General features: G+C 50.9%; 1 protein-coding gene across 6 annotated transcripts in view; it reads left to right on the forward strand.

Moving 5' to 3' along the window:
* The first annotated feature begins 6,558 nt into the window (after nt 1-6,558).
* The window catches only part of SYNDIG1 (synapse differentiation inducing 1), a 95,263-nt gene continuing 78,586 nt past the window's right edge, over nt 6,559-23,235 (forward strand). The window contains exon 1 of one of the 6 annotated variants that reach the window (XM_084624036.1): nt 6,559-6,609. The gene's annotated coding sequence lies outside the window, so the exon portion shown is untranslated. Of the gene's footprint in view, nt 6,610-6,723; nt 6,745-6,947; nt 7,104-7,154; nt 7,538-7,696; nt 7,747-8,129; nt 8,409-23,235 lie in introns of those variants that run through there. The other 5 variants (XM_084624038.1, XM_084624035.1, XM_084624033.1 and 2 more) reach the window with 5 other exon arrangements.

The following is a 23,235-nucleotide window of genomic DNA, read 5'->3' on the forward strand; positions in this document are numbered from 1 at the left end:
CATCAGCTGCGGGTCTGGACTAGGAAGTGTCTTGTTGTCTGCGGTAGCCTGGGACTCGGAGGAAGGATGGCCATGTGGCTACGGCAGCGAACTTCATAACTGTGGAAAACCCACTTAATCTCTGCCTCTCTTCCCAGTCCTTTGCTGGAACGTTGTATCCCTTGGTCTTGATTATGTCGGCTCTAGGACCCCGATCCACAAAGGCACTTAGGGGCCTAAAGCTGGGGGTGAAGCATCCAAGGCCCAGTTTTAGGTGCCACCGTGACCTACACAACCCCAGCGTGATCCATGAACCAGGGGAGATGGGTGCTTCTCTGCCTAGCTAGCACGTGGGGCCTGTTCCAGTAGCCGTGCTCCATGCAAAACAGGGCTGGGAGGCGTCTCTTTCTCCCTGGCCCAATGAAGATTGAATTAATCAACTTCAAGAGGGGTGCTGGAGTGAGCCCCACATCCGTGTAGCCCTTAGCCAGGGGCCTGCACCCCAGAGGTGGCAGCAGATCCTCATTCAACCCCCCTCTCCTCAGCAGACAGAGAGGGGGCTTAAACCAGGGTCTCCCCCATCCTGAGTGGGTCTCCTAACCACTGGACTAAGTCTCCATTGCAGTCTTTGTGGAGCTGGGCCTCAGCGCTGATGGGACAAGGCCTGTCCTTGACTGTGTTTGTACAGCACCTGGCGCAGGGGGGCTCTGCTCCCTGGTGTTTTTCAGGGCTACCAGAACACACACAGCTGCTCAGGCAGAGCGGGAGCCCCCGCTGAGATGTAAGTGCCAACGTTTATTAAACCAGCTGCTGAGAGGTTGTTTTGTTGTTGTTGTTTATTTATTTATTTAATTTTTATTTTTTACCAAGTTTAACACTCGGTAACAGCGGTGCTGAAAAACCAGTGGTATCCACCCCCCGGCTCAGACCCAGGGCGTTCTCCTTACAGCCGACCTGCTTTCCCCCACCTCCCACGCCAGTTACAGCCTGGCTTCAGGGATGCTGAGGTCCTCACAAACTCCTTGGACTCTATTACTGCCTCGGAGCTGAGATTCGGGGAAGCTTTCAGCTGTGGGTCCAGCTCTGACGGGTCTCTAGGCCGAGGTCACTAAAACCAGGGCAAAGCCGGGGAAAAGCAAAGGATCAAGGGGAATAGTGTCAAGGGCTGGGGTGAGCAGCACTGCTCCACTGAATTCAGATCCTTCTCTGGGAAATGTCACCGGAGATCTGGGATTTCTCAGGGGACTCCTTCCTAGTGGTTTGAAATATTGTTCCTTGAAATGGCCCCGGGCCCCTAGGAAGAGTTCAATGTACCCACCATGCCAAGCTGCACCAATCTGCCTCCACTTCTTTCCTTCTGCGCTGCTGGCTTCCTCTCTCTGGCGGGAAGTCCCAGACAGTATTTCCCAGGTCTTTGAACTCCCCACCCCCGCCCCCTTTGCCTGCACCTCTGCTCACACGCCCTTCGCCTCCCCGCTCAGCACTGTGGGTTCAGCCCGTCGCTCAACGCAGATGAGCTGCCAGGCCGCTGCCCGCCCCGCCTGTGTTCAGCGGGTTGGATGGTTCTTCGCAGCCCTAACCCCAACAGTAGGGCGGGATATTTCTCACGTAGCTTTTCACAGCAGGCTGCAGGGGAGGTTAGACCAGCCGGAGCGCGGTCTCTTACCCTGTCATTGTAAGAGCGGGCAGAGCCTTTCCCTTCTAGCCCGCCCTTTGCTAACTTCCCATCCCCCACGCGCTCCGGGTGTGTCCACCCTGGAGTTTGCATTGCGTCGGTCTAACTGGAGTTGTACCCGCTCCAGCCTTTTAGCGCCTGGCCCCCTGGGGAGAAAAGGTCTGGTTTATAAGCACCAGCTCAGGGATTTTGCAGACACCTGGCCAAGCCCCTGGAACCATGCTGGTGTAAAGAGAGGCTTGTCCCGCTCCGCTCAGCCTGCTCTGAAATCCAGTGGGGGCAATCCCAGCTCCCTTTCCTGGCCCGAGACGGGGGCCCAGTGCACCTCACCCCACGTTTGCAGTGACCCCAGGCAGCCTTTTCAAAGCAGAGTGGGGTTACCTCGTCAACAGAAAGGCAGTGTGGGGAAATGCTTGAGTCAGCACCGAGGCGCAAGGGTTAAGACTCAGTTCATGCTGGCCAAGCCCGTGCTCTGCCCAGCCATGCTGTCATGGAATCCATTTGCTGTCTCCCCAGACACCAGCTCTTCTATTAGCTTCCTGTCACCTGGGGGCCCACCGTCCTCCTGTCCTGAGTTCACATGCGCTGCCTGCTGGCATTTCCCCTTGTTAGGTGTGTGGGGTTCAGTCCCTGGGGACCCCGTTGTCTTTCCAAATCCTACATTGAGAGGGTTGGTTTCAGCCAGTCCTTTAATGCTCTGCATTCCTTCCGTCCCGCACAGCTGCATACCTCAACACTCAGGGCACCTGGTATGCCACGGGGGTAGCTTTTTAACCCTTTCCCCCACTCTGGGTAGCATTCCCTACTCAAGTAAATCACTGCCATACATATCACTCATAAAAATAGTAAATTCCCTCCACATCACAATGGGTAACAAAAATATCTAGTTATAATACTCAAATATAAACCAGAGTTTGGAAGGCTTCAAACCTTCATGCTTCAGTGGTTAAGAAAATCCTCTAAGGGGGTCAGGAGGGAGCTTTCCCGGAGGGCAGGTTATGCCATTGCAGCTGACTGCCGAGCTGGTGCTGACCAGTGTCGGAGCGAGACGGTGGGTGTGAATGCCGCATTGTTCTCTTATACCAGCAGACCCAAAGATGTGGGTTTGTATAGGTACAGGCTGTAAGACGCCGGTTGCCAGTTAAGACCTCAGGGTTGTTGTTCTGCTGTACAAGATGCTCACCCAGCTTCACAGCAAGCGGGGATCAGAACGCAGCTGCTCCTTCTGCAAACACCCAGCTTCTGCTGCTTGCACTAGAAGAGGCTTATCTATCACGATTAGCAGAGTGGGGCCATTGACAAGTACCGGAATGACTGTGGTTCTGTCCAGCAGAGGGTAGCAGAAGACACACAACACTGGTGAACTGGCTAGAGTGTATTTTCCATGTAATCTGCGGCCTACATCCCTCTCTTCTTTAACTTCCCTTTTCACTCCATTTTAATCTTCTCGATCTGTCTTTTATCTCTGATATTAATAGAATCATATTGTGTGTCTGATTGTACAGAGTGTTGTAGTAGATGCAAATTATGATAGCAAAATGACAGCTGTTCCCATGGAAGCATACTCTGAACTGGCTTTGAAGATATTAAGGTATCTGAGAATACCCCTATTTTTGTACTCTCAGCTTTTCTCATGGGCATCTTCTGCATTCAATTCATAAATGACGGAATTTAAAAATCAGTCCTGCATTTAATACCTGCATTGTGTTATTGTGGCTAACATTCAGAAATGTCAGCTGATAACAGCTAAAAGGAGAACACTGGGCAAGCTGTTGAGATTAATCAAATGCCAGGTCTTTAAGAAGAACTGAGAAAGCAGCACATGTCGGTTTGTAGAGCTCTGCATGAGTGTGACCGTAGGGTATGCTCATCAGAGCCGGGAAACTTTACCCAGTATCCACTGGCTCAGGAACGAAGCTTATACACCAGCCCCATGCCATACCCTCTCCTGAGTCCCAGCCCTGCCTGCCAGCTCTCCTGGGGAGCAGATACCCCTCCAGGCCTTTTGCTTAGGTCCAGAGATCACGGTGTCCTGCTCTTTGCAGGCTGGACCTCAGGGCATGCTCCCTCCCCAAACACGAATTACATCAACTAACGCTGCCCCCCAACACTATCATCAATGGAGGCAGCTTGTCCTTCGCAAAACAAGAAATAAATGGATGAATGCTGCTGTCCCCCACCCCCAATACACTGACTCCTGGAGATCCTCCTGCCCCGTCTTGCTTCATACTGCTCCCCCTATCGGGGTGGTATCGGCAGACATGCAGAACTGTTCGGCCAGTGCTTCCTACCAGCAATGGCTTGCCTGATCCTCTGGACCACACCACCCACGCCCACCCTACCAGTGGTGGCAGCTGGGTCCAGATGCAGCCAGCCCCTCCCTCTCCTCAGCAGATCATAGTGACTCTCTAGATATAGTGCTTTCCTACCTGCCATCCCCAGGCTAACCGAGTGCCTCCCACCCACCCAGCAGCCCCGTGTTACTGGCCCCCTTGCAGAGGGAACTGACGCACAGAGGCTGCATGACTTGTGGTAGAGCAAGGAATTGAAGACAAGGTGTCCCCGGGTCTAGGCTGGTGCTCTAACCAGTGGACTAGCCGTCCTCTCTGGAGGGCAGCTCCCTGCAGACTCAGGCAGGTGGTACTGTATTGGGTTACGCTGTCATGTTTGCAAGGGGATTTTTGTCACAACTAGCAGGACTGGAATTTTTTTTTTAATGCTCACTGAGATTCTGCAGAAGTGGATGATATTTGCCCAGGAAAGTTCCTACTCATTACAGAGTCTAGGACTGGAAGGGACCTCGAGAGGTGATCTAGGCCAGTCCCCTGCACTCAAGGCAGGACTACATAATAACTAGACCATCCCTGACAGGTGTTTGTCTAACCTGCTCTTAACAACCTCCCATGCTGGAGATTCCACAACCTCCCTGGGCAATTTATTCCAGTGCTCAACCACCCTGACAGCTAGGAAGTTTTTCCTAACGTCCATCTTAAACTGCCCTTGCTGCAGTTTAAGCCCCTTGCTTCTTGTCCTGTCCTTGGAGGTTAAGGAGAATAATTGATCACCCTCCTCCTTGTAACAACCTTTTCTATGACTTGAAAACTGTTATCCTGTCACCCCTTACCACCACCACCGCCCACTTCAGTCTTCTCTTCTCCAGACTAAACAAACCCAATTTTCCAATCTTCCCTCATAGGTCATGTTTTCTAGACCTTTCCTCATTTTCTCCAAGTTTTCTACATCTTCCCTAAAATGTGTCCAGAACTGGACACAATACTCCAGGTGAGGCCATGATGGGCAAGTGGGTTTTTCAAGCCCCGATGCCACCCAAGAAATAAGAAGAAAAATTTTCAATAAAACATTTTTTACCCTTCAGAAAAATGGGGCTTTATTAAAACAAAAATCTTCCAAGGGAAAAGACTGAGTGCAGCTGAATTCTCGGTTGGGAAAATTAACTCAAAATGAAATGCATTGATGTGTGAACATCAAAATGTTTTGATCAAAAACATCAAAACAAAATATTTTGATATTTCTCAGTAGATTTTTTCTGAACTTTTCATTCCAGCAACAGTTTCAACATTTCAACTTTTTGTCCCGACTTGGGATGTAAATAAATGTCAGTATCAGAATTTCAGGTGGGACAGAAATTCCATGCTTTGAACAGCTGTAGAAATAACGGAATTGCTCGACTTTTCACATTTCAAGAACAGCAACTGAGCAAACAAATTAGTAAAACTGTATAAATGGAGAAAGAAAAATGTGCCGAGTGTAAATTTCCAAGCCATGTACAAGAGATTTAAAATACAATTAAATATTGAGAGTGATCTTTCATTAATGATTTGTCACTAGTGCTTTTGCAAGTATGACTAATGAGGAGACTGCTTGCAAGAATAGAAAATCCATCATGCTCCTCATTAAAGATTTCCAAGGCACAGAATGGGTATGGAGCCACAGGGGGGCTAGCCTGATGACTATCATGGTGTGGATGATATCTGCAGCTGGTACAACTGCCAATTGTGTTGACAAAAGCAAAGAAAGAGCAAAGAAAGAAATGAAACACACACAATGGGCAGGGATCTTGCGCTAGAATTTTAAGCCACAAAAGTTGAAGCGTCCAGAGCGGTGAGAGAAGCTTTTACCCAAGTGGCTGGTCTAGCAATGCTGACAGTGGTGGAAAGTGACACGCAGCCGAATCAATGAACCCTACTACCCTTAAAAAAATTCACTCCATGCATCTGAAGAAGTGGGTTTTTTTACCCAGGAAAGCTCATGCCCCAATAAATCTGTTAGGCTTTAAGGTGCCACCGGACTCCTCATTGTCAGCTACCCCCTGATACTTTCCTACTATCCTTATGTTTGTATTGTCATGCCGTGTAGGAGCCCCAGTCAGAGCCCAGGACCCCGTGGTGCTAGGCGCTGTACAAACAGAACAGAGCTGGGCCCGGCCCCAAAGAGTTTACAGTCGAAGGAGTCCTAGAAAGTAGCGGTGAAAACCGGTTCCATCATAGATCTCCCCGGAAGGGTTGTTCCCGCTAGCCAGCTGCCGGCGCGGGATAGCTCCCTGTGGCCTATTTCTACTGCTGTGCCCGGCCCAGCCGGGTTTCTCAAGCAGTGGGGCTGCCGGCTATTCCGGTCTAACGGATTTCCACCGCCCGGCTGGGGAGCAGCCTGCCAGGCTCATTCTGGCCTCACAGGGGTTTGACATGGGTGTAATGCAGCTGGCTTCGGCCGAGTTTACCCTGATTTACAGCGGCGTCTGGGCGTGAGCCAAAGCCCGTTGAAGCTAAGGGGAGTCATTTCACTGATTTCAGCGCCCTGTGGACCCTGGCCCCGGGAGCCCCGTCATGTCTCGGTAGCATGGAGCCCTGCAGGCCCTTTTCCGTTCCGAGAGGACAGGCCGGGCACCTCGCCCAGGTGGGAGGCAGGTCCGTGTTTCGGAGCAGCCAGCCCTACAGGTGAGCTGCACTGCAGATGTGAAATTAAAAGCCGGAGCTTTGCCTGTGTTTGACGAACAGGCCACGCAGGGCTGGAGCCCCGTTGGGGCCCGGAGATTAGCCAGGCACGGCGGCGGAGGTGGCCCACGGCTGTTGGTGAGAGCCGAGCTCTGGAGCTCACACTGGCTCTGCTCCAGGGCAGGGCAGGGCAGGGCAGGGCGGGGGGACACTGTCAGCTCCCCCAGCCCCGATTCCAGGCGGGACTTTCAGCGCCTGCCAAACCGAAGTGACACCAGCCGAGTGCGGAGAGCGAGCCCCCGGTTTTTGCGGGCTCTGCAAGGAGACTGCAGGGGGAGAACAATTAACCCGCATGAGACGGGGCTGGTTGCGGGTGCCCTTTGCAGCAGGAATTCCCGGGGGAAGGGAAATCCTTTGCAAGAGCCCCCCGGCCGGGGCCGCCTGCGGGGGCAGCATGGAGCCTCCCGCCGGGCCAGAGCCGCGGGGAGGAAGAGCTGGTAGGAAAAGCAGCCGGATCGCTTCGCCCGGGGCCGGTGCGGGGCCGGGCTGTCTTTAGGACCGGGAGGGAGAGCTGCGCAGGGCGGTCAATCCCCGGCCAGCCTCGCCAGCGGCCGCCGCGGTTCTTCTCCTCAAACCTCCGCCGCTTCCGCGGGCAGCCGCCGCCTCCCTCCCTCCCCGCGGCTCCTCCCGGCGGGGCACCCCGCGCTCCGGCAGCAGGGGGGCGGCTGGCCCGCTCTGCCATGCGGGGCCGCCCTCGCCTCCTCCCCGCCAGTGCCGCGGCAGGCGCCCGCGGTGCAGCCAGGCTCCCCGCCGGCTCTGCCCTGCGCCCGCAGCCCGGCGCCTTAGCCCGCAGCCCGGCCTCCCGCGGGGCGCCGCCATGCGGGGCGCGGCGTGTGCGGGGCAGCTAGAGGCGGGTCACCTTGCGGACCAGGTGAGCGCCGCCGGCCGCGGGAGGATGCACCGCAGCCCGCGGGGAGCAGGCGGGGGACGCGGGTCCGGGCGCGCCCCGGGGATGCGCCCCGGCGGGGGCTGCGCGCTCGGGGGCGGCGGGGCAGCGCGCAGGCCGGGGCCGAAGGGAGGATCCCAGCCCCGCTCCCCGGGCGATGGAGCCTGTAACCGCCGGGCTGCCCCAGCTCTGGTGTGAGTGTATGGGGCGGGGGGCGGGGGGTTTGCACGTGTTGCTTCTGACTCCTGCCCCCCCTTGTCTCGGGGGCTCCCCGGGGCTCCCCTTGTAACGGGAGCGGCGCTGGGCTCCAGCGGTTTTGTTTTCACAGCGGAGGCGCCCAGGCTCTGAACTGCCCGGCCCAGGGGGGCTCAGCCCTGGCACAAGCGCTGGGCCCCTCCCTCGGGGCCCCCGCCCCAGCTCTCTGCACCAAACCCGCCGGGGCTCGGGCTGCCGGCGGGCGCAGCTTGGTCCCGAGCCGGCGCTGTCCCGGGGGAAGGTGCCCGCGATGCCCGGCCCGGTGCCCGGAACATGCAGGGCGCGGCGCGGCGCCCGGGGCGGACACGCCAGACTGTCCAGCTAAACACCCAGGGGAAGTTTGTTTTCCGGCCAGGCCACCTGTCGGGGGGCTCCCTGCCTGGGGAGACGCGGCTCCCGGCTGCGGATCGCCCCTGCCAGCGGGGAGTGCGGTGGTGTCTGCCCCGGGGCTCAAGGCACAGCGGACCAGGTGTCCGGGAGGTGGCTGATTAAGGGGAAGGTGGAGCGGGCTTTGATCGTGTGAGCAGAGCGAGTGTTCCCAGGCTGCTGGGCAAGCAGAATAATTCTGCAAGAAGAAGAGATTTTCTCCTTCCGTTCGCAGGTAGGAACCGATTCCTTCGGGGGAGGGAAGCGGGTGGGTAAAGCCAGCCCCTGAGAGTCAGGAAATGGGGGTCTCTCCTGCCACCGATTGCTGTGTGATCTAGGGCAAGTCTGTTACCCTTTCGCTCCTCGGTTTCCTGTCGGTAACGTGGGAATGCAGCTACCTGAGGTGTTGTCAGAAGGTAGGACAAGGGTTTGTAGGTATAGTTTATACTGTGTCGTCTGCAGAGCACGATTTGTTTGCAACAAAAACTGTAGCAATGAGGCGTGCAAAGGTATATCCAGTTGTATTTTCTTAATGGGCTCTGACTCCTAAGAATAAAAGTTAAAAAAAAAAAAAAAAGATAAACAACTAAGGATAAGTAAAGAAAGGGGAGGCAAGAAAGAACCTGTGAAAAATCTAAACTAACTTGAGGGGGTTAAACATTCAGTTCAAAAATGAGCTGTGAACCCCTCTGACACGGCATGAACAACCACTGAAAGATGCTTTGCTGGTCTCAAACCCAGGAAGATGTGCTCACTGGCATTTTCCAGGGGATTATTGTGGGTCCTAGGCTGCAGCCAGGGTGAAGAATACACTTGTATCCATTCTGTATGAATTAGTTAGTGTTAATTATTGTTAATGAGTTGTCTACCTCAAACTAGCAGCCTTTGGAGCCTCTTCATACTAGTTGGAAGCTCAGCCCTGCCACAGGATACATTAATTCTCATTTTACTGGTCAAGGTGACATTTTAGCCACAATTTTGTATCTACAGCTTGTGTGTGTGTTTATGGAAGATAAATGCATTTGTAATAAATTAAATCAAGCAAAAGAACATTGCATTCCTCCACCACCACCTACTTAATAAATCATACACAGAACTAAAGCTCTTAGTTACACAAATGCAGGTATAATGCAGTTGAACTGTATATCTGCAGCACATCCCATTTAACCTAATGAATTCTGCATTCAGTATTCCTAATGTTTTGGCTTCATAGGATGGTATCAGAAGGTGTCACATATTCTAGCAATGCCCACTAGTGCCGTGAAATGCTTCTCTTCCTTTCTATTATCGATTCCTATCTGCAGGCATTTATAACTCAGCCATAAATGTCTCAGTCCAGGACAGTGTTAAAACCAGTTTGATCTGCTCTTAAACTAAAACTGCAAAGCCAATGAGGGTTGCTGACTTCAGAATTTTTGTGTGCATCCTTGTTGTGTTTCTTTGGAAACAGGAATCAGGCAGGTCATGATTTTCATTGTGCCCGTGGGGGGAGAAAAAAACAAAGTGAAGTTTTAATATTAGAAATAACTAATAACTTTGGGTCGACCAAGATGCAATAAGTCTGTGTATATGCTTGGGCGTACGGACACACAGAATAAATAATACATCCTTTGGCCAAACTTCCCTAGGTGTAATTAACACAGTGGAACCTTAGAGCTATTACAGTCTGTTCGGTGGTAATAAAACAAAAAGCCAGATCCTCAGCTGGCACAAATCAGTGTCGCTCGAGTGCTTTAGATGGGGCGGTGCGAAGGATCTGGCCAGAAGGACTCAGCAAAGCATGCTGAGTGTCATCACAGCAGTGTTAGACGGCACTGGGTTTCACTGCACCTGCAAAGACTGCATTTCAAAATAGCAATGCAGTGCAGTGGGACGTCACTGTGTGCCTGCAGGACACAGGCCATTCTTGTCCCTATTGCATATATCTATGCATTAGCGTTTGTAAAGGTCCCTATTCCCCACACACATACCTGCAAAATTTCTTTAATTTATCTTTAAGCACTGAAGTCTCGATTCAACAAAGCGTTTGAGCGTGTGCTTAATTTGAAGTCGGGGGAGTTCAGCTTTGCTGAATTGGAGCACTGGGCCTGTTTCTTCTTCTCTTCCCAGAGAAACCTGCATAGTGGCTGCGAGCTCCACAGGATTCCTTGTGCATTTTCCACTAGATTGGTGGGTGGGTGGCTGGTGCTTGCCTGGCCCAGGGAAGAAGCAAGGGGTTATTCTCAAGGCCTGCAGAGATCTTAGGGGATCTTGCTGCTGACAGGGCTTCCCCTGCTTGCAGGTACCCCCAGCACAGCTCCAAAGGGGGGTGCAGCCCTAAGATAGCATCGCTTTTTCGTGGGGTTCCCACTGGTTTGCAGGGGAGGACGATGTGTGCTCTGCTCCTGCCAGTCCCACCCACCATCTTCCCATGGCCCATCTTCCGAGCCGGGAACACACCCAATTTTCATCCCGTCTGGCCATGGTGGCGGGGGAAGGTGCGTAGGCCCTTGTTTTCTGCTCTTGTGGTGGGGTCTGCTAGGCTGGCTGCACAATAACTCTGGATTGGTGTCAGCTCTGCTCGGCTTTCTAGGGCCCATTCCCGTGCTCAGTATAGGAGCTACAAAACATCCATAAAGGCTGATCCCAAGCCCAGCGGAATCCATGGAAAGCCTCTCATTGATTTCAGTGGGCTTCGGACCAGCCCCTGAATGCGTTTACCTGTGCCTTATAGACTGTGCCCAGGCCCCACTCGACCTGACTCTGGTTAATTCTGTCTGTGTCCCATTCTCTTCGCTGCGTCCTCTTGTGCCTCCCCTAGCTTGTCCTGTCACACTCCAGTTACAGCCCAGCCCCGTTTCAGTTCCTATTGCATGGCATGTTGGCACCATTGTCTCTTTCTGGCTCCGTAATTGCTTAAAAACCTGATAAAGCAAGCTCTGTTTTATTGCCCTGACTGTGTCAGCTTAATCTAATTCTCCTGTCCCTGATAGACTGATATTAGCTATTTTACTGTACCAGTGAATTGTTTCACTGGCAAAGTCAGTTCATACATTTGTATTTTGCCAGTGAGGGAGCATTAATTCTGAATTGTCTCCCTGTTTTTCCATTGGCGCTTCCCATCCTCTGCTCTGTCCTTACCTGTATTACGGTAGAACCTAGCGGCCCCAGCTGAGATCAGGGTTTGCTAAGCCATTGTGCTAAGCTCTGTACATATGCAGTCATTGTGCTGAAGAGCTTCTAGTCAAAATAGACAAGACAGGAATGGGGTGGGTGGGAGGGGAAACTGAGGCACAGAGGTGCGACATAACTGGGTGAAGGTCACAGAGCAGGTCAGTGGCGGGGAGATGAATAGAATCCAGGTCTCCTGTGTCCCATTCCAGTTTCTAGAAACCTTGGCCCGTTCCGTGGGCCGGCTCTGTTACAAGTGACAGTGGATTTGCCTCTATAGGCTGCTTTGGAAAATGTAATTGAGAAAATAGTGTAAATTTGGAGACTCTTGGTAGGAGTTCACAGGACTGAGCCCGGCAGTCGTGCACAAGGCGTGAGGCCAGCTGTAGTGCAATAGCAGCCCTTAGAGCACCAATTGGAGAAGAGGGGAAAGGTACCTTGCATATTAAATTGGCCTCTTTCTGTCGGCTTGCGGTTGACCTGCTGTGTATGTCATCTCTGAAGCAAACTGTGATCTTGCTTGGGGTGTCGTCTGATACGACATTCATTCATTTAAATGCCTTGTCAATCAACCTAAACATTCTGGTCGAGTGGTTACCACAGACGTGATTACCCCGGAGAATTATCACCGTTGTCGTCTCAGTGTTCATGCCGGTTAAACAGATTGTGCGAGGTCACAGCTGATCCTGTACGATGGGGAACAGCCACGACCACCCCCCCCTTCTTCTAGAAGAGACCCAGGAGGAGACCCTTGATAATATGTAAGCCCTAACTTCTATTCATGGCAGTGGGTGGTAGACACCCAAATATCTCTGAGGACCTGGCCTCAATCTATCTCTGCCTCATTTCCCTATCTGCAAGATGGCAGTTAATAGCAATTCTTTTCTCCCATCCTTTATCTTGTGTGTTTAGACTGTAAGGTCTTCGGTGCAGGGACGGATTTTTCCTGTGTGTTTGTACAGAGTATAGCGCTGTGGGCTCTGATCTCAGTGGTGCTATTGTAACACAAATCACAATAATAGTTAGAGAAGAGAGAAGCCCTGGTAACTCAGCCCTCAAGGTCTCAGGAGGGAAGTCCATCTCCAGTGGAACAATGTAAGTGCAGGGTAGTTCCATATTACTACTATCTGGCTCTTATCTAGCACTTCACATCATTAAATCTTGAAGTGCTTTGCAAAGGAGGTCAGTATTATAACCCCCATTTTACAGATGAGGAAACTGAGGCACAGGGCAGTGACATGACTTGCCCCCAGTCACTCAGCAGGTTACTGGCAGAGCCAGGAGTAGGAGTCAGGTCTCCTGAGTCCTCATCCAGTGCCCTAGCCACAGGGCCACACTGCTTCCCCTTTAAGCTGCTCAAATACTACAGTGATGGGTGCACTGGCATAGAGTAGAAGAAAGACAGTGGAGTTTCTTTGGGCCCTGCGTCAGTGTAAATGTGATCTGAATTTATCTCTCAGTGATATTGAGAAGTGCTGGGTATTGTGACGCTGCAGAGTTAAGGTTGCAACTGAATTGTCATTGAATGCCCAGTTCTGGCCCTTGCTAAAATCTACAGCAAGGGTCAGATTGGCCTTGAATGTGTGAGGTGAAGTCTGGGACCAAGGTAGAATTTTTCTACTTCATTTGACCTGTTTTCTGGTGTATGGGATGAATTCTTAATTACGCACAGAGGAGCCCGTGGAGTCACTTTGGATTTCTACTGCATTGAATGAGAGCAGCACTTTGTCCTTCCCTACAATTAAGAATTCAATTATCCACACCAGAGAACAGATGTATCTGCAGGCTCCAAAAGTGCAAGGCAGGGCAGTTTGCTTTCCTTCTGCTTGGCTAAGTGACCTCAGCTGCTGACTGCGAGGTTCCTTTCTGCAGGAAGACTCTGGTGTTCCTGGCCGTCCTGTGCATGGCCTCCTTCACGCGAAGGACGGGTGTCCTGCCGGGTTTCAGAGTACATCAGTGCCTCGTGCTTGCCTCCGGTCTGGAAATCTGCTAATAGTGAATAAAGGAGAAGATCTCCAGGGGGGCAGACTCCGCTGTAGAGACCTAAGTGGGGCTCCCAGCGAAGTCAAAGGGGAAGGCTCCAGCATATAAAGTGAGCATACCTGTGTTTTCCCAAAGAAAAAGAAATACTTTTCTCTTCAGGACGCTCCAAAGCGCATCCCCTTAACACCTCCATCAAGTGTCTGAGTGACCCCAGGCCTAGCCAGAGAGGAGCGTGGCTGGGGTGGGCGGAGCTAAGAGACCCACACTGTCTCTGGGGGCGGGATCGGAAAAGGGGAGGTGTGAGCAGAGCAGTAGAACTGAGCTGCCAATCAGTGAAGAAAAGTATGAGCCTAGCTGATCGAGTGACCAGATGTCCCGATTTTATAGGGACAGTCCTGATTTTTGGGTCTTTTTCTTATATAGGCTCCTATTACTCCCCCACCCCCATTCCAATTTTTCACACTTGCTGTCTGATCACCCTACTAGCTGATGGCAATAATACCTTGGGGCCGGGGGGAGGCAGCAGGGAGGTACCTTTCTGAATGTACCTGAGCCTCCATTGGACTGTCTCTCTTCAGACGCTGATCAGGGGTCTGCCATGAATGCGTCTGGGCTTTCAGCTGCAGGCAGGTAGGTCAGAGTTTGTTACCTGTGCTGGAAAAGCAAAGGGCAGTTTAATTTCTCAGCCAAGCCAGAGTAGGTTGTGTAGCATCTTTAGAGCCTTGCAAACTTAGCAGCACCAGCTGCTGCTGTTGCAATGTGGTTTGATTGTTAAGAGGCAGAGCATAAAGCTTGCAAGCTACAGTCTTGAGACCAAGGTAGGGCACTCCCTTGTCTTCTGGGCATATGGTCTCTGTGGTGCTCCCCCTCTATCAGATGCATACCACAGGGAAAAGCCAGGGATTGCGATGCTGGACTGATTCCGCCTTCCTCTGCTCTTCACCCCTGTTTAGTGGAGTCCTACCTTGTCTAGACACAGGTCATACTGCACCTTTCAGGGGGGCTGCATGCATGAGGATCCTCGGCTGGCATCCCGCTGGTCCCCGTGCCCGGGCTGTTCTGCTCTGCACGCGCTCAGACTGGGGAACGCATCACTGTTGCCCAAACTAAAGAGGGGAGGCAGGTTGGGCTCGTGTGTGAGACGCTGGACAGGGCCGCGGGTTCTGGCTCTGGGTGACCCTTTCTCCCACCCGTTGTCCATTTAGACTGCCAGCGCCTGTCCCTTGTTACCGGTCTGCTGAGGGCCTAGCGCGTGGGCCCCCAGTGCAGTTGGGCCCCTGGGTTTTTCTGTCATACAAATACTAATAAAATCAAGACAAAACACAGCAGTTCAGCCTGAATGTCTGAACCGGTAGCAGCTATGAAAAGCCAACCGCGCGCTCATGAGCAACCCCGCTGTCCCCTCGGGAGCGCCGGGGTAAGGCTCGCTTTGCCTTCACAAGCGAAAAACTGCTTGGCCTCATGGCCTCCATTTATCAGCCTCGCAGAGCCAGGCCACGCGTGGTCAGTGTGGGGCCTGGACTGGCCGGGGGCTGCAGGTTGGGATGAGGGACGCTGCCAGATGTGTGTGTTTGGGGGGTGGCTCAGCAGCGACCGCCACGAAGCCTGGGTTGGTGTAGTTAGAGTAGCCTGTCAGCTCTTCTTCACGTCTGCGCAATGTGCCCCAGGCGGCACGGGGCCAGGGCTCCTCGCCCAGTTTGGCCCGCTGGTTGGGTCAGTAGCGTCCCCAGGCTGGGTACTGACGGGCTTGGGGCGTGCCCGCTGAGCCTCCCTCCACCTCCATCCTCGATGGGCAGACGTGACTCGCTCGTCAGGGCGGTGTTAATGACCAGGGCAGAGCTCTGAACAGCCGCCGTCGGCAGCTTCGCTCAGGCTCCAGGCAGCAGCCAGTCTTTGCGAGCAGCGCCAGGCCGTGAAGGTACGTTAAGAGTCTCCTTCAGGGCGAGGGCTGCCCGCTGAGCTCTCTAGCCAGCCCAAGTAGCCTGCGCTGTGGCCTGGCCTGGGGACTTGGGCAAGGAGCGTTTTCGGCTCTGCGAGCGAGCCGCGAGTATGTGATCCTGGCCTACGATCCGGGCAGCGAACTCCCCTGCTGCCGGGGAGCTCTGGAGATCAGAGGAGCCAATGTCAATGATAAATTAGCCGCAGTGCCAGTGTGCTTCCATTATCCTGAGTGAATGCAATTAAACGCCAGGAGCCTGAGCCCCAGGGGGTGTTTCTAACAGCACACCTAGAACAAAATCAAGCACATCAGACTGCCTCCGGTTTTACCATCCTACCAAAGTTAGAATTTCACCAAACAAGTATTGAGCATTAAAAGTCCAGGCAAGGCTCAGCCCCACCTGTCAGTAGCCCAGCGACCTGCCCCGCAGCGGATCCAAGCTTACCATCCCGGCTTGATTCTGCGCTCTTGTGCCATCAGAAGAAGCTGCAAGTCCTGCGCGGGGAGCATGCTCCATGCAAAAGGGGCAAGTGCCCCCTTTTCACAGCCCCCCTAGCTAATGGAGGGTCTGATCCTGCTCCCATCAAGCTCGGTGGGGAGTTCAGCATTGATTTCATAGAGAGCAGGAACAACCAAAGGGTGAAACACGTCCAGCTGTTTTCTGCTAAAGGAGGATCAGCTGGTGACATGGGGAGACGGGATAAAGGGGCAATAAAGAGATCTTCAGCCGGGATGTCAGAGCTTTGGTTGCTGGCTTCATGGGGTCAGGGCTGTGAGGATCTGAATTGAAAGCAATATGTTTTTAGCAAGGGAATGAGCTCTGATAATTGTTATTTATATTGTAGCATCGTTGAGAGGCCAGCCAGAGCTAGGCGTTGTATGGACACTGAGGAAATGACCGTCCCTGGCCCAACGAGTGAGAATTTTAAGTCTCTCCCTGGCCTGCAGTTTGGCAGAAGTTATTATGGTCGCTTCAGGTGACCCATCAGGCTGAAATAAAAGCCACTTTGCGGCACACAGGGTGTCAGTGTTAAAGCCCAAGTGAAGGCCCAGCGTAGACGCTTCTTATTTTATACCCAAGCACCCCCCTTAGCTTTGCATTTGGACCCTTATTTCCATCCTAGCTGGGACCCTGATTCATCTGTGTGCATTTTAGAAGCGAACTCTGATTCTAATTTTGATGAGGAAACTCAGCTTTCATCAGAGAGGTGCAGAAACAACGAACAGCCCTGTTCCCATCCCTAACGCAGCGATGTCCTGCTGTAGAACCCAGCTTTCCAAAGGTTGGCAAATGAAACTGATTGTGCCCCTTGCCGAAAGTGCAGATAGCCTGGGCTGAGTTTGGTAATAGGATACATCTTCCCCTTTCTTAGGGCTTGCCTACATGAATTGTACCGCTGTCGTTTTACCAGGCTAACGACCTGTGTGACACTCTTACTCCAGAATAGGAGAGCCTTTTCCCAGTTTAGTTTATATTGCTTTCAAAGTGGCATAAGCTAAACTGGAAAAGGGCTCTCTTATGTTGGAAGAAGCATGCCCACATGGGGAGATATGCCAGTATAACTATCGTGGTATAATTAAGCCACTGAATTTCCCCCTGTAGACAAGCCCTCCCATGCTCCACTGAGCCATGAAATAGTTAATGTTGATTGATGTAATCACTAAGACCCATTGAAATCAATGGTGCAGTTCATGCTTCTGAGGGAGATTGTTTCTGGCTCTCTGCAAACTCAGGCAGACACCTGCATTGGTTACATTCAGGCTACGGTCTCAAGGTTTTTTTCACAACCACGACAGCTAGAGACTTACTTTTTTTGTAAATGAAAGCCGAGTTTCTGGAGAACAGTTGAGAGGCCTATTTGTGTTGCTCTAGCTAGTCTTCCCGGGGTGCACTCCATATTCTGGGGAACTCTATCCTAATTGATTAATAAACCCCCCAGAAGAACCAAATCTATGTAGAGGGTTATTTATTGTGGTGAGGGTTTTCAGAAGTGCTCAGCACTGGCTGAGTTCTGCCCTCAGTGAAATCCATGGTAAAACTCCCATCAACTTTAGCGGCGGGGGGGGGGGGCCTAGGCCAGCAATGAGTGCTTCTGAAACTCACACCCTTAAAGTTGATCATTTAGAGATGACAAGGTCAAAAATCTTGAAAACGTTCATTCAAAACCCCACCTTTTTAAGGGTAAAACGTTTTGTTTCAATAATTTTGAAGTGTTTTGCCTTTTTTTTCCAAACTCATTAGCTCAAATTTCTCAATGAAAAGTCACTGCGAACCCAAAACCTGGCGTTTTTGTTTTGAACAAAACAAAGTATTTCAACAACTTAGTAACTTTTTTCCCAACGTTGTTTGGAGCTTGGAGATCTCTGCCAACTGGCCCCGTATCATCACAACCAAAAGTGTTCATGAATCAGTATTTTTTGATGACAAAGCTCTTTGTAAAAAGAAATTCACATCCAGCTGTATGAATAGGTGAGAATTTCCATAATGTCACACAAGGCTCCTTTGACCAATGGACTAATACGGGGTGGGAGCTAGACCTGCCAGACTCCGTCTTCACAAATTTCAGAGTAACAGCCGTGTTAGTCTGTATTTGCAAAAAGAAAAGGAATACTTGTGGCACCTTAGAGACTAACCAATTTATTTGAGCATGAGCTTTCGTGAGCTACAGCTCACTTCATCGGATGCATACCGTGGAAACTGTAGCAGACTTTATATATACACAGAGAATATGAAAAAATACCTCCTCCCACCCCACTGTCCAGCTGGTAATAGCTTCTTCACAAAACAACACACACACACGCACAGCTAAGAAAATTGTTTGTAACTCTGTTTGCACATGCATAGCAGGAAGGGTGAGCGCCATGGCAGGTGCTTCATCTTTGCTTCAAAATGTTTGTTGTCATATGCCTTTGAAATATGTCTGGTTTAACTCTGCTAAGCCTGTGGCTCAGAAATACAAAGGACTTGTGAGGGTTTGGAATGAGACCGTCTGCTGATGGCTCATCCTTGCTGCTTTACTGTTGAGAAATGAATAGATAACTCTGTTTCTTCTTTGAGTCCCTTGGTGTCTATTGACCTTGTTTCTATTGCACAACAAAATTTGTTGGCATTCAAGTTGCTTATTGATTAAAGCTTAGAGGCTTGCAGCTCAGGAATTTCTCCTCAAAAGCAATCAGTGACACCTTTTATTATTTTGTTGTCACTGTATTCAAATAAAGAGAGGCAAGCATCTCACCCAGTCTGTGCTCAGAACATTGGGTGATCACTACTTGAGAATCACCTCTGAATTAGGGGAACGCATTAGCCCTGTTACTATAGGAATGCTGAGTGGAAATACGGCTCATTTTCTCATCCTTGCAGTAATTTCAGACATAGATTTCAAAGTGGACCAACCACGTGATCCTTCCTGTTTAAGAAAATGCCTGTTGGTTTAGGATCTTGATTCAAGTGGGTGGCCGCCAGCCAGTTAGTCATTAGCTCTGCCCTGGGTGTGTTGAAATCAGTGGCAAAACGCTCTTGGGAGAGTGGTGCCTTAAGAAATGTACGTGTTACTTCACCTTTAAGGTCTGGAACTTCTGGTGTGGCATTCCTAGCTGGAGACCAAACTTGGCCTCTGGTCTACGCTTAAACAAGATCAGCCTGGGTACACTATTCAGGGCTGTGAAAAATCTCACGCCGTATGCAATGTAGTTAGGTCAACCTAACCCAAGGGGTAGACATGGCTTGGTTGATGGCAGAATTCTTCTGTTGACCTCGCTCCTGCCTCTGAGAGGTGGATTAACGATGTTGATGGAAACACCCCTTTGGCTGAGGTAGGAAGTGTTTACGTTATGGTGCCATAAAGCCATTGCTGTGCTGGCATAGTGTAGACATACCCTCCATGATCCCCGTAGCAACTAGAGTGGCCATTGTTTGGCCTCTTTTTTTTTTTTCCTTCTAAAACACCTAAGTGACTGAAACAACGAGGAGTCCGGTGGCACCTTAAAGGCTAGCTATCTGTTAGTCTTTAAGGTGCCACCAGACTCCTCGTTGTTTTTGTGGCTACAGACTCACATGGCTACACCTCTGCTAAGTGACTGAGGTGTCGAAGTCCGATTTTCAAAAGATTTAGGGCACTTACAGCCAAAATCCCATCGGCTTTCAATGAGATGTAGGTGCTTAAGTCAAGTTTGAAAATGTCACTTGGCTCCTAAGTCACTTAGGTCCAAATTATAATTGACTCGAGGGGAGATAGGTGCCTAAATGCTTTTAAAAATCTGGCCCTTAGGCACTTAGGAAAATTTTGTTCTGTGTTCCCCAGCACCACACCTCTTTTTCTCCCCTGGGATGGGAGAAGAATTGGAGGATGGCTTTCATTTCCAAAAGTGACAAGTGATTTGAGACCCATTAAGGGCTCTAGTTTTCGGAAGGTTCTGAATACCCTGCCTCTGTTAGGACCTTTTATGGTGTTTCAAGTTGGGTCCTCAGACCTTACTAGTCACCATGGAAATCTAGGCCGCTTTGTGCACTGCCAGATTCTCCAGTCCCACTACTTCTCTGAGCCCTCCCTAGCCACCGCGGGGGACCAGGCCCAGGAAGCTGGAGGCAGGATTAGTCTGGGTGCTTTCCCGAGGATAATGTCACTGATCTTGCCATTGCTGGAAGTGGCCCAACTCGCCACCGCATTGTGTCCCCACTCAAATCCAAAGTGTGTTTAACACTCTGCCAGATGAGATGGCGAACGTTTTATGCTCGCTTGCGCTGTTGTAAATAACAACCCAGGATGAGACTCCAGCTCCTGGAGCTGAGCGTTATCTGGTCAATATTAGCGCCTACAGCAAGCAGGCAGGGAATCTGACAGGTGAACTTGAAGGCAGAGATAAGGGTGGTTTGAAATTGCATTTCCCCAAGTCCTACTGACACAGACAAGACTTTCTTTGTTGGGCGGCGTGACCTCCTGGAGGTGTGGGTCCTGCTCGCCCGACGTTAGTGAAGCCACTCAGATGACTGGCACAACAGTGGCCACCCCGTGCGTTATTTTTGGGCACAGCCTGACGTACACATTTTATCCTAAATAATGCCCCAGTTGTGGAGCTTCCTGTCAGCATTTCTACATGGTGGCTCTGTGTGTGGGGACAAATGCGTGTCAGGGCGCCAGCCACGGGGCAGAGGGCAAGGGTTGGTTGAAAAATTTCACTCTGCTCTATCGAGAACCAGAACACTTTTTCTATCTGAGAAGGGAATGGGAAAAGCTGGACTATCCAGGGAACAATGGTTAGCTCTGCATATGATGTCTGATACTGAGAACTAATCAGAAAGTGAGAATGTTTCTTTGCCTTCCTTGTCTCGCTTTCCTTTGTCACTAACTGAAGAGACAAAAACATACCGATGCTAGAGGAGTATTAAGTGGTATAAGGCAGATTATAAAACCATTCAGAGCAGCTTCTGGATGATATCCTGTACTGTAGAAAGAGGTTTATTCAATCAGAAATTGCTTGTATCTTAGTAACGACTGGAGGCCCCAGCCAAGATCTGGGCCCCAGTGTGCTCGGCATTGTGTGTGTGTGTGTGTATATATATATATACAGTGCGAGACATGCTCTTTGGAGGCTACTGTGTGAACAGGCGAGTGATTATTTATTATCCTCGTGTCGTTGTCAGGGAACAGAGGCAGTCAGTATTTTGCCCAAGGTCATGCAGGCATTCTGTGGCAGAACCAGAATTTGAACCTATGTCTGCTGAGTCCCAGGGCAGTGCCTTAACTACAGGCCATGCTGCTTCTCTACCGCCCCATATGGCGTCCATCAGAGGGTTGTTTGGCCAGCTTGCTCCTGGAACTCCTCTGAAGCCATCCAAGGCTCAGAGATGTCCCTTGCTGAGCACAGAAGGTGAGACTGGTGCAAAACATCAGGTGACTTGCTTGGCTCATGGCGACGCGTTGCTCTGTTGTGTTTACGTTCCTTGCCTGAGCCAGCTGGAGGAAAGGTTGCCACTGGTCGAGAAGGACCTTCTGGAAGAGCTGCGGTGAATGACTATTATACTGTTGTTGAAACTGGTTCATTAGGGCCAGCTGCAGACCTGGCACCCGGGTCCCGGCCCCAATAATGGTCAAGTTCCTGTTAGATGAATATTCTTATCAAGGAAGTTAGAGGGAGCTAGGCTGGCTGTTCCTGAAGGGAAGGGATATTCAACACCAATGTCCCTCCATGCGTTTAGCCCGATGCCCAAGTAAACTGCTGTTATAGAAGGCAAGCCTGGGGACTCCTGTCCAAGAGGTCCCTTTAGAGAACTGCCCAGTAAATGATGGCCCGATTGGCTCCTCCCACAGGAAAACATGTGGGTGGAATCTGAGGGGGAAGAAATCTCCATTGGAGAGACCGGGCCCTCTTTCCACTACCCCCCAGTACATCAGGCTCCAAAGCCTGGGGGTCCATGAGAGACCAGGGCCACCAGGACAGGAGTTCTGTGCCAGCTCTGGGACCCTGTTGCTACCTACCTCGCTGCTCCCTGGCAGATATCCAGTAAGTGTTTCCCCAGCTGATGGCTGTCCCCATACCTTTTAAGGGAGGTCCCACAGCCTCAGGGGAGGGAAGGGGCAGTTTTACAAAGCAGCTGAACAGAAATATTGAGGCTTTGTGTGTTACCAATAGTCGGCGTTTTTCCTTTCATTTCCCCACAGCAAAGGGGTAGCTTGAAATTCAGAGGCCCACCAGAATATCAAATACTGAAGAGAGGTTCAATTTTAGGGCTGTCTCAAACTGATAATGATCTCTTAAAGACACATTTGTTGTCCAGAAGCTCAGTGAGAACGGACTCAAAGGTGGGTCTCCAATGTGCCATTCGCCATCACTGTTTCATGTACAGCATTCTGGGTGAGAACATAAGATGACTTCATGCCTGTAAAACTAAACTGGCTCTTTATTAAAATAACTATTTACAGAGATGCTTCAGCCAGCGCTCCAGCCATGTGCACACAGACTGACTTCCTGGTGCTTTCCTCAAACTCTTCCCTTCTGCAACCTGTGCTCTGCCCTGCAAGTTCCATGAAGGTTGCCATAATTGCTGCTCTCAAATCGCCAGCTTTACTTACAAGCTGAGGAAGCGATTCTCCTTTCACTCATGCCACTTTTACCCTGGTGTAACTGCAGTGGCATCGGTGGAGGGACTCCTGCTTTGCACTGGCATGAGCTAGAGGAGAAAATTGGCTGATTGTTTTGCAGGATGATGAGCATCACTCATTTAAACGAGTTTTAATCATAAAGACGAGGCCCCTTTTCTGACTCCTCTAATATTGTCTCATGTTAGTTGTACTGAAAAGGGTTTTAAACAATCCTTCGGTGAAACTGACCCTCAAATCCTGAGCTAAATTAATCTGGAAACTAGCTTAAATATTCTCACTAGGTTCTACAGGTTTAGGGCCAAATTCATTCCTGCTGCAACTCCATGGGCATCCACCAGGGTGGAATTCTACCCACCCTGCCCTCATGCAAGTTCTGTGAGTGCAAGTTCAGAACTGTTAGCCAAGGGAATAAAGTGTATTCTTGACATGTTAAACCAAGAGGGTCTCCGTGCCGTGAAACCGAGCAGCGGGCAGCAATTGGAACCTACTTACATTAGCTTTCTTGTACTGTAAACAAATTTCCTGCACCATCCCCAGTGGAAAGAACCGTAGAGCAGCTGTTACAAGTGTTTTAAATATCTCCAGCAAGTAGGCAGGGGGACAGCAAATATTTGAAATCTAGAATTGTTTAGAGGAAACCAGCACGAAAGACTGGGATTTTGCTTGTCATGGTCACTCCATGACAGGATTTCCCCACTCCCCTTGTTCACGTGGGATGGAGAGAGAGGGCAAAGACGCTCTAATTAGAAAGATATTGAATTCAGCTTTGTCTCTAGACAATCCACAGGAGTGAAATCCTCCCAGTAGGGCGGGTTGTCTTGGAGAGCCTGCTCTAAAGCCCACTGAAGTTAATACATTTTTCCGGGCTTTGGATCAGACTGCGGCGGAGA

This window comes from Lepidochelys olivacea (assembly GCF_965140295.1).
Source record: "Lepidochelys olivacea isolate rLepOli2 genome assembly, chromosome: 3".
NCBI classification, from domain to species: Eukaryota; Metazoa; Chordata; order Testudines; family Cheloniidae; genus Lepidochelys; species Lepidochelys olivacea.